General features: G+C 37.6%; 1 long non-coding RNA gene across 2 annotated transcripts in view; it reads right to left on the bottom strand.

The window, feature by feature from the left end:
* Positions 1–1,954: 1,954 nt before the first annotated feature.
* The window catches only part of LOC113632352 (uncharacterized), a 309,091-nt gene continuing 302,834 nt past the window's right edge, over positions 1,955–8,211 (bottom strand). For both annotated transcript variants that reach the window (XR_003437769.1, XR_003437770.1), the window contains one exon: positions 1,955–2,039. This is a non-coding gene — a long non-coding RNA (uncharacterized LOC113632352). The remainder of the gene's footprint in view (positions 2,040–8,211) is intronic.

The raw sequence follows: 8,211 nt of genomic DNA, 5'->3' as shown, positions 1-8,211 counted from the left end.
AAGAAAGAGCTTGACCTGCTCACTTCCATACATTTTCAATCAATCATATTTGAACGTCTATATCATCCCTCTCTCGCCCATTATTTCCCTCCTCCCCACATGATACAGGTTCCAGAGGAGTTTTGAAAAATTAACCATTTCGAATAGCCTGAAATTTAAAATAAAATAAAAAACAGCCTGGACAGGTGTGGGACATTACCAGAGCAAATTCCTACTTCCAGAAATCTCTTTACTTTTTTTGCCAATCAGCCCAAAACTGCCTACATTTGGAGAGAAACCCAGGCTACTCTGTAAGCAATTTCTGGGGAACCTCCCTATTTTCCGGCAATCTCTCTCAACGGGAGATTGCCCAACTTGATTCCAGAGTCTTTCAGGAATCGAAGGGCAAGCGTGTTGAGGGTGTATTTCAAATCCTTCCTTGGATTGGGAGAAGCTGCTGATACCACAGGCATAAGAATGTTTTCTCCCCAGCTTTTCTTCTTCACCCCATCACCCCACCACCAGCCTTCACCACACACACACACACACACACACACACAGCTTGCGAGAGAGCAGATTTTATTCAAATGTAAGGCCAAAGTGACTCTGCCACTTATATCTAATCAAATAGACTTACAGGCAGGCATGTAAGAAAACAACTTAAGAAATGATGCAGTATGTCATGATGACCTGACCAAAATAATATAAACTGGTGAAGTACTGAAGACGGACAAGTATTTCAAAAGTCAACCTAGAGCCTTGCTCTTCTGAGGACTAAATGGCAGCTAAAGGAAACAGCTGAGCCTTGGTCTGGATTGTGGAAGTGAATAAATAAAAAAGAAAGGCAGAAGAGCCCATATCCAGGCATGGCTGGAAATTAAGGAAAACAAAGAAAACTTGAAGGAGGCAGATCAATGCTGTAAACTTGAAGCAAGCCCAGGGCAATGCTGAGATGGTGTAAATTACAGCTTACACAATCTCCACAGTCTGTACATTTCAAAATAAGTTAATTAATGTAGAAGGAAAAGGAGAATGTGTTAATTCTACAATATAATAAAATCAGTTTCCAAATCTGAAAAAAAATGATAGTCAGGCTCATTAGCTTATTAACATTTTGACTTCAGTGTTTCAGAATTTAGAATGTGAATAGAAATAATCTTTCAGAGGGAAAATGTCATAATATCCCCTGTGCACATGTGGGTTCTGCCACTAATTAACGAACTGGCAGGATCTTCCAAAGGACTGCCACTGCCCGCCTCGGTACAGGCCGTACTGTCAGAAGAAATGGGCTGAAACACCATGTTCCACCACCCAGAACTCGTGCTAATGGTTCTCCTATTGCAATGTTCTCTGAATTGGAAAGGACCACAATGCCTCTGTGTGAAGAGAATTAACGGGGGTACGTGGAGGATTGCGAGTGGAAAAGAGAGGTCTGGGCACAGGGCTCAGAGCCCGACAAGCTCCTATGTGAATAGTTTTTCCCTAAGGTTTCATCAGAAATGCTGTAGGTCTCAACTCTGTCAACTATTCAGCTTGATGAGGTTCTTCCTCAAAGGCACCTGACACAATACAGTCGTGTTCCAATCCGGCATAGCAAGATTAACTCAAGGACAATAGGACATGACCCTGATGGTCTGAAGATTAACAAGTACTTGAAACAAAACAAAACAAACAAAAAACCCAAACAAACAAACAAAAAACTTTAGAGGAGGAAGGGAACAGCTTGTAACCCTTAGAAATGTATCTGCACAAGTTTCTAGAATCAGGATTTCCCAAGAGTTCGGTGTGAACACCCTGTTTTGCTCAACCCTGGCTATTGTTGTAAAACAAACATTTCTATTTGGCTGTATACAGAATTTATAAAGCACCTTAGAATTATTTGCAGAATATGATCTTCAATCCAGGTAAAGAAAGCAAACAATTATAATCCATGCCCAACGTTGATCATGAAAAAAAGCAGATCAAGTGCACTTACCGCAATCGCTGCAGTTGTTTTATGGCCGCAAAAAAATATAACACCTACGTGTTGTCCAGCAAAGTGGCCAAGTCAGTGCAAGGTTCTTTATGAGACAATAAAGAATAAATACAGTCAGAAAAGAACACAGGAATTGACACAGTGGGTGGTCCAGTGTTCCTGCAGCTCTGTCATCTATTGCCAGCATAACCTCAGCAGGGAAGGGAGGGCTTGGTTTTCCTTCCTAACTGTATGCCGTTCCCAATTCTCTTCATCCCACAGTGCAACCTCTGTTTTATAGGCTCCTTAGAAGAATGCACACTCCAAATCTTTCAGGTTTTCTTAGTTGCTAGGAATGGATCTGCCATTCATAAAACTGTTCAAATTCTTTCAAAATTCACTTATATCTTCTTCCATTACTACCTCCCAAAGTCGTGAGTTCCACAAAAGAACTTTCTATGTAAAATGGTAAGCTAGACAGTGAAAAGTTGAACCTTCTTTTTTCTGTAAGAAACTACATGAAAATATCCCAAAGGTATTTTTTAGAGCAATAAAGCATACTTGGAAAACTTTAAGGAATTTACTCAAGAGAGGGACAAAATACAGAGTCCTAAAAGAATTGGAGGTCTCAAATTTGGGGATTCCATTAGCAGTATTAGGGCCTTGAATATTTTAAGCTCTAGATCTGAGTCCATGTCTCACTTTTCCCAGCAATGATCTGAGTACCTGACACATAGAGGGTCCTATTCAATCTGTATTCATTTAAAGAAAATGGCTGATGTACTGGTATATGCATATGTAATCTACATCTATCAGGCCTAGTTATAGGTAAATTAAAATATTATGGTTTTCTTGAAGCTTTTAGTTTTTCAGGATTTCCCTCTTCTTTCAAAAATCTTCCTAATACTTAATATGCTTTATATTTCTTCATAGCTGCTATTACTATCTGATATTATTTATGGGTTTAACCTGTTTGGTTTTGGCCTGTTTCCACCACAAGAATGTGAGTCCAGGTAGTAATTTTGTCCATTTATTCAAACACTGTGTCAGGTACTGAAATAGTACCTGGTATGTAGTATGCACTCAATAAGTACTTGTTGATTGGCGAGGGAATGGATTTTCATCCACACGTTATTACTGACCCAGTATTTCCCACCAGGGAGAGGGCAACAAGGCCAAGTGAAGGGACTCAGAGTCCAGTCAGGACAACCAAGAGGTCACTGCCCAGCTACCAGCAGGTCACAGATGGCATACTATGTGCCTTGAGCCTAGCTCCCTTATTTAGTGCCCAAATTTGTTTTGCAATGTAGTTCTTATTACTGTACCTGTATTCCAACCATTCAAGAGCATAAAGGCATTGATTTTTTATTTTAAAATAAAAATAATACTAATAAAATGTTCTATTTCCTTCTGCTCAATAATCAGGCAGACCAGAGAAACTCTAGTCTTCAACTGACAACCTGTTGGCATAGTAACAATAACAAGCTTGATTTCTTAGGGAAGGTGAAAAACTATTTTCGGTTCTTCTAATTAGGGAACAGTCTCTTGTTTTTAATGTTTCCATTTATTTGGGTGCGGAGAAAAAAAAAGACTATCCTATCCTTTAAAAACTTAGTGGCCAATCATTATAATTGTTTTGATGTTTAATTTTCCCACAAAGACTTTTTTAGAGAAGGTAATTTTTCTCAGCAAGTGGAAGATATAGCATCACCTTCATTCTATGTGATCAGCTTTATTTCCATTTTACAGATGAATAAAGAGAAGTATCACATTGTGGGTGATCTATCTCGGCTCAAAATGAAAATGACTGACTCAAATGATTAGAATTGTAATCAAAGTAGATCCAATTAGAATCCAAAGATGATTTTAAAGTTCTGCAAACTCTTCTCCTTTTACATTTGGTTTGGTTTTCCATTGACTCTATAAATAAGGAGATTCAACACAGACACCTATTAGTGAGATGAATGACAAATGGAGAGTTGTAAGTGATTATGAATAGGGTGAGCATTCATCGATGTTTGGGGCAAATTGGGTTATTTTAGACTAAATGCTGTTTTGGGAAATTATGTATAAAGCTTTTGCAAGGGGGCACTTTCTGGAACATATTTTGTACTCTAAAATGCAGGCAGATTCTAATAATCAGTGATTTTTTTTCCAATATATGTATGACGTAGTACACAGCACAAAATAATACTAAAATTGCTTTTTTAATGAATGACCTTGAATAACATTGACTTTTATTATCACAATCTAATATTTATGATTTTCTTTTTTCAGGTTCAGTCTGCCTTTCCTGATATATTTTACACTTTTTGAGGGTATTGATCATGCCTTCTTCTTTATTTGTATGCAATAGTCAAGAAATGCTTATTAATTTATCACTTTCGCTAATAGAGAAAATGAAAGTAATCAAAATGTTTCATTTTTCTTGAAGAAGAATGTTTACTGAAAGACTATTAGTTCTACTCTAAAAATAATGCACATTCATTTTAGAGAAATGGGAAATAATACAAAATAAAATTAAAATTTGCTATTTTTCCAACCTGGAAATAACTTACACTAATAACGTAAATTTAATTTACTTAATTTTTCTTGGTGTATGTAAAATATGCCCTTTAAAAGAAATCGAAACCACGATTGCCATCTTGCTTTGTATCCAGCTCCATTCATTTGATAAAAGTTAAACATTTTCCATTTAGGTACAATTAGCACAATATAAAAGCAAGGAATGAAAATAGAACACCTTATATTTTAAATTAGCATGAATCACAAACGTGCAATGTTCCTTCTAAAATGTGTTTTTAAAACCACTCAGCTATTATTAAATTCTAATGCAATAAATAGAATTGCCCGAAGCCCTGCTCTTAAGTACAAACAAAAAAAAGGATGATCTTCAGGTCTTGGTGTGCATTTCTAGGTTCTATCCCCCTATTCTTCCCACTTCAGTTGCAGCTTGTCCTCTGTCAAGGAGGCCCAAGCATGAGGAAGTGGCACTGAGCAGCTCAACCCTTCCCATCATTTCCTTTCATCAATCCATATGTGCAGCTACCTGCTGTATCCCCAAATACAACGCTGCTTCTCAGTTTCTTTGAGCCCTTCTTTTCAACACATCACAGGACAAAGCCCTAGTCAGAATCACGGGCATCACCAATGCAATAGCTCTTGCCCATATCGCTGTATCTTCTCTTTCAGTGTATTAGTTTTCAGGAGACATAGCATTTCGTGTTTTGGGGTTAGTTTATTTATTTGTTCTATGTTTAAAGCAAAAGCTTTCATGTGTTTAAAGTAATGAAATGACTGAATCACTCCTTATAAGCTATGGAAAAAAATCTTCAGTTTATAAAAGAAGGTAATATTTTATTTTATTTCTAAAAAAAATCATTTAGTTTTCCAACAAACCTGTAGTATAAAAAATGGAATAGAAGTTAGTGGCTTAAAAATAAAAGAGCCGTGTTTTGTTTTTCTTAGCACTTTTAAATTGCATATCAATTTAGCATATCAGACAGAAAGTGAAACATTTGATCTTATTGTTGGCTGACCAACCATCTATGTTTGCCTGGTACTACCGCAGGCTAGTGGTGGTTTCAGAGGCACTGAAAGTCACATGTCCAGGGGAAACTCCTCAGTCCCAGAAAAGCCAGGATAGTTGGTCACCCTAAGTCTTGTTCCGTGAGATATGTTATATTTATCAGACCACTGATGTTCATGATGCTGGTGGTATTTTCTAGGGAGTGAAAAATAGTTTAAACAAATCAAACTTTTGCCCATTTTATGGTCTAATTTCTGTCAAGTCTAACAATAGGCTATTGTGGTCATTCTGGGAGATGTTTTCAGCCCTCTACATTTCTTACAAGAATATATGATCTGAAAAACTGTTTGTTAATTGCCCAAAAGTCCATATGTTGATGCATGCATCCAATAGCGATTGGATAAAACTGCAAGGACTCCATTTTCCATTGCCCTTTCGTTTCCGGCTACTTTTAGCTCTGAACAGAACCAAAGCCCCGACAATTCCAAACTTTATGTTTTTCAGATGTGACTTTTTTCCCCCAAATCTTTAGCACTGCGGTCTCTACTGAAGCAAACATTTCCTGTAGTTCTCCAGAGCTGCTTCTCTGCACCAAAGCAAGGCATCCACCAAGAGGCCCGAGAAAGAGCACCCTAATTGGTGGTACCACACTTGTGAACACCTGCCATCCTTCTGCCTATTGGAAGAAAATAATCTACCCCTGGAAGCCTCCCTCTCTCTCTCTCTCTCACTTTTTTAGCTGATTTTGCTAGCAATCTGTCCTCAAGCTGACCTTACGTCAGTGCTCTTTTGTTAACACTGCAATGTGGTGACTGCCTCTTCAATTCATCCTGGGGTTGAAGACTATACGTCACATAATTGTCAACATCTTGATGCACGGTCATATTTTGTTAATATGAAAATTCATCACTGTTCCCACACTGGGCACAGAAACATTTCATAACATCTGGGAAAAAAAGGTTTTATGAGGAGAAACAAAAAATACTGACATTTTCTTTTCAGCTTGTACTAGCTTATAACTTGCACCCAGGAAACTCCAATGTTAATGCTCATTGCTCAAGCATCTGGAAAATGGAAGCTCATTGTTTTTGGTAAATTTCGCCCATATTCTATAATGTCATTTGTAAATTTGGGAGGCACTGGGACATTTTTTTATCCTGATAAAAATATCAAAGACCCATTTTTTTTAAGTCACTAGATACAGTTTTGAATTTAAATAGAGACCATGATTTGAATGGTGATTAACATAATTACTGTGGGACCATATTTTATTTTTAGAAAATATTTCAAGAGAAAACCTATATCACTAAAAGACATTTTGGAATTTGTTTTGTACCTAAGATTAAAGAGGCATAACTTTAATGCACCAATATAATAGAAGATAAATGGAACGTTGTTTTGAAATATTATTTTTAAAAACAACTCTCAGACATCCATTGTAAATAACTAGATTCCTTAAAATTTGTCAGTTTATAAATATTATGTGAGGATTATGTTGGCTCCATATACCTCTTTGAGGGTTTGAATTTTCTCTGGAATATTGGTGGTAGATGCATAGAGAAGGAATATATATTATATCAAGTTGTAACAAGAAAGGCAATGTGGCCTCATATTTCATCTTCTGGACTTTCTAATCAGTTAGATATAGATATAAGTTTCAGCTCTGCCACTAAGTGGGTCACTTTGGACAAGTTACCAAAACTCTTTAAGCCTTGGTTTTCTCATTTGTAAAATGGGGAGGCTCTTACGAGAATTAGATAAAATAAGGTACAAACAGCACTTAACACAATGTCTGGCGTGTGTTAAGTACTCAGTAAACGATAGACACTATTACTAGTTTCATTAATTACCAGAGATACTGGGATGCTCAATGAAAGCAACATTTTTGAAGCTGTCTTAGGCTTCTGTCTCTCCAAAGAATGCCCTCCCCCCGACTTATGATGGTGGACAGCCCAACCAGAGTTCCAGGTACATACAAATGTCTTTTTATCCAAGAAACCCTCCCGGATTCCCTCAACTATATGTGAACATTTACTCTTTTACATGCCCAATTCTTATCAGTTGCCTAAAGTAAAGTCCCCAAATATATAGAGGCATTGGTATTTACAGTTCTTTGTGTTCTTACCACCCTGGGGGCAGGGGTTTTGTTTTCTTCATCTTTGTGTTCCCCATCCTCTAAGCTCCTAACGTCTAAGATAGATGAATGTAGGCAACTAGAAGTCCAAGCAGCATATGATATGTGCAGAGAGTGTAGCGTAAACAAAGCTGTCAATGTTCAGAAGAGGGAGGGGTGGTAACTTGTGGCGGAGGTGATAAGAAAAGATCTGTCTGGAGGAAGTAGCTTTGAAGTGGGACAGAAAGGCTTAAGAGGATTTCAAAGGAGAAAAATAGAGAGAAGGCAACTTCATGAAAAAACAAGTGAACCACAAAGAACAAGTCAGTTTGATCAGAGCAAGTTGAGTGTGTGATGGGTGGGAGATAATCCCCAAAGGGAAGCTATAGTATGATTGCAGAGAACCCTAAAGGACAGGAAAAGGAGGTTGGATTTTATTTGGGGGTCAATGGGGAGTTGCCAAAGCTTTGAGAGCAGAAAGTGACGCAGAGAAGAGATGCCAGCTGCTCCCATCGTGACCTTCCAACTCTGTATTCATCCAAACTCATATAAACTTGCTAAATATCTCCAAATTATCTGTCCCATATGTGTCTTTGAGACACAGCCATGCCACATACTAAGTCTTGAAAGTATGTA

The sequence above is a fragment of the Aethalodelphis obliquidens genome, unplaced genomic scaffold, assembly GCF_003676395.1.
Source record: "Aethalodelphis obliquidens isolate GAN/ISIS:26980383/991018 unplaced genomic scaffold, ASM367639v1 scaffold36, whole genome shotgun sequence".
Taxonomy (NCBI): Eukaryota; Metazoa; Chordata; class Mammalia; order Artiodactyla; family Delphinidae; genus Aethalodelphis; species Aethalodelphis obliquidens.
The sequence above is the reverse complement of the archived record's forward strand: the minus strand, read 5'-3'. Positions and strand labels throughout refer to the sequence as shown.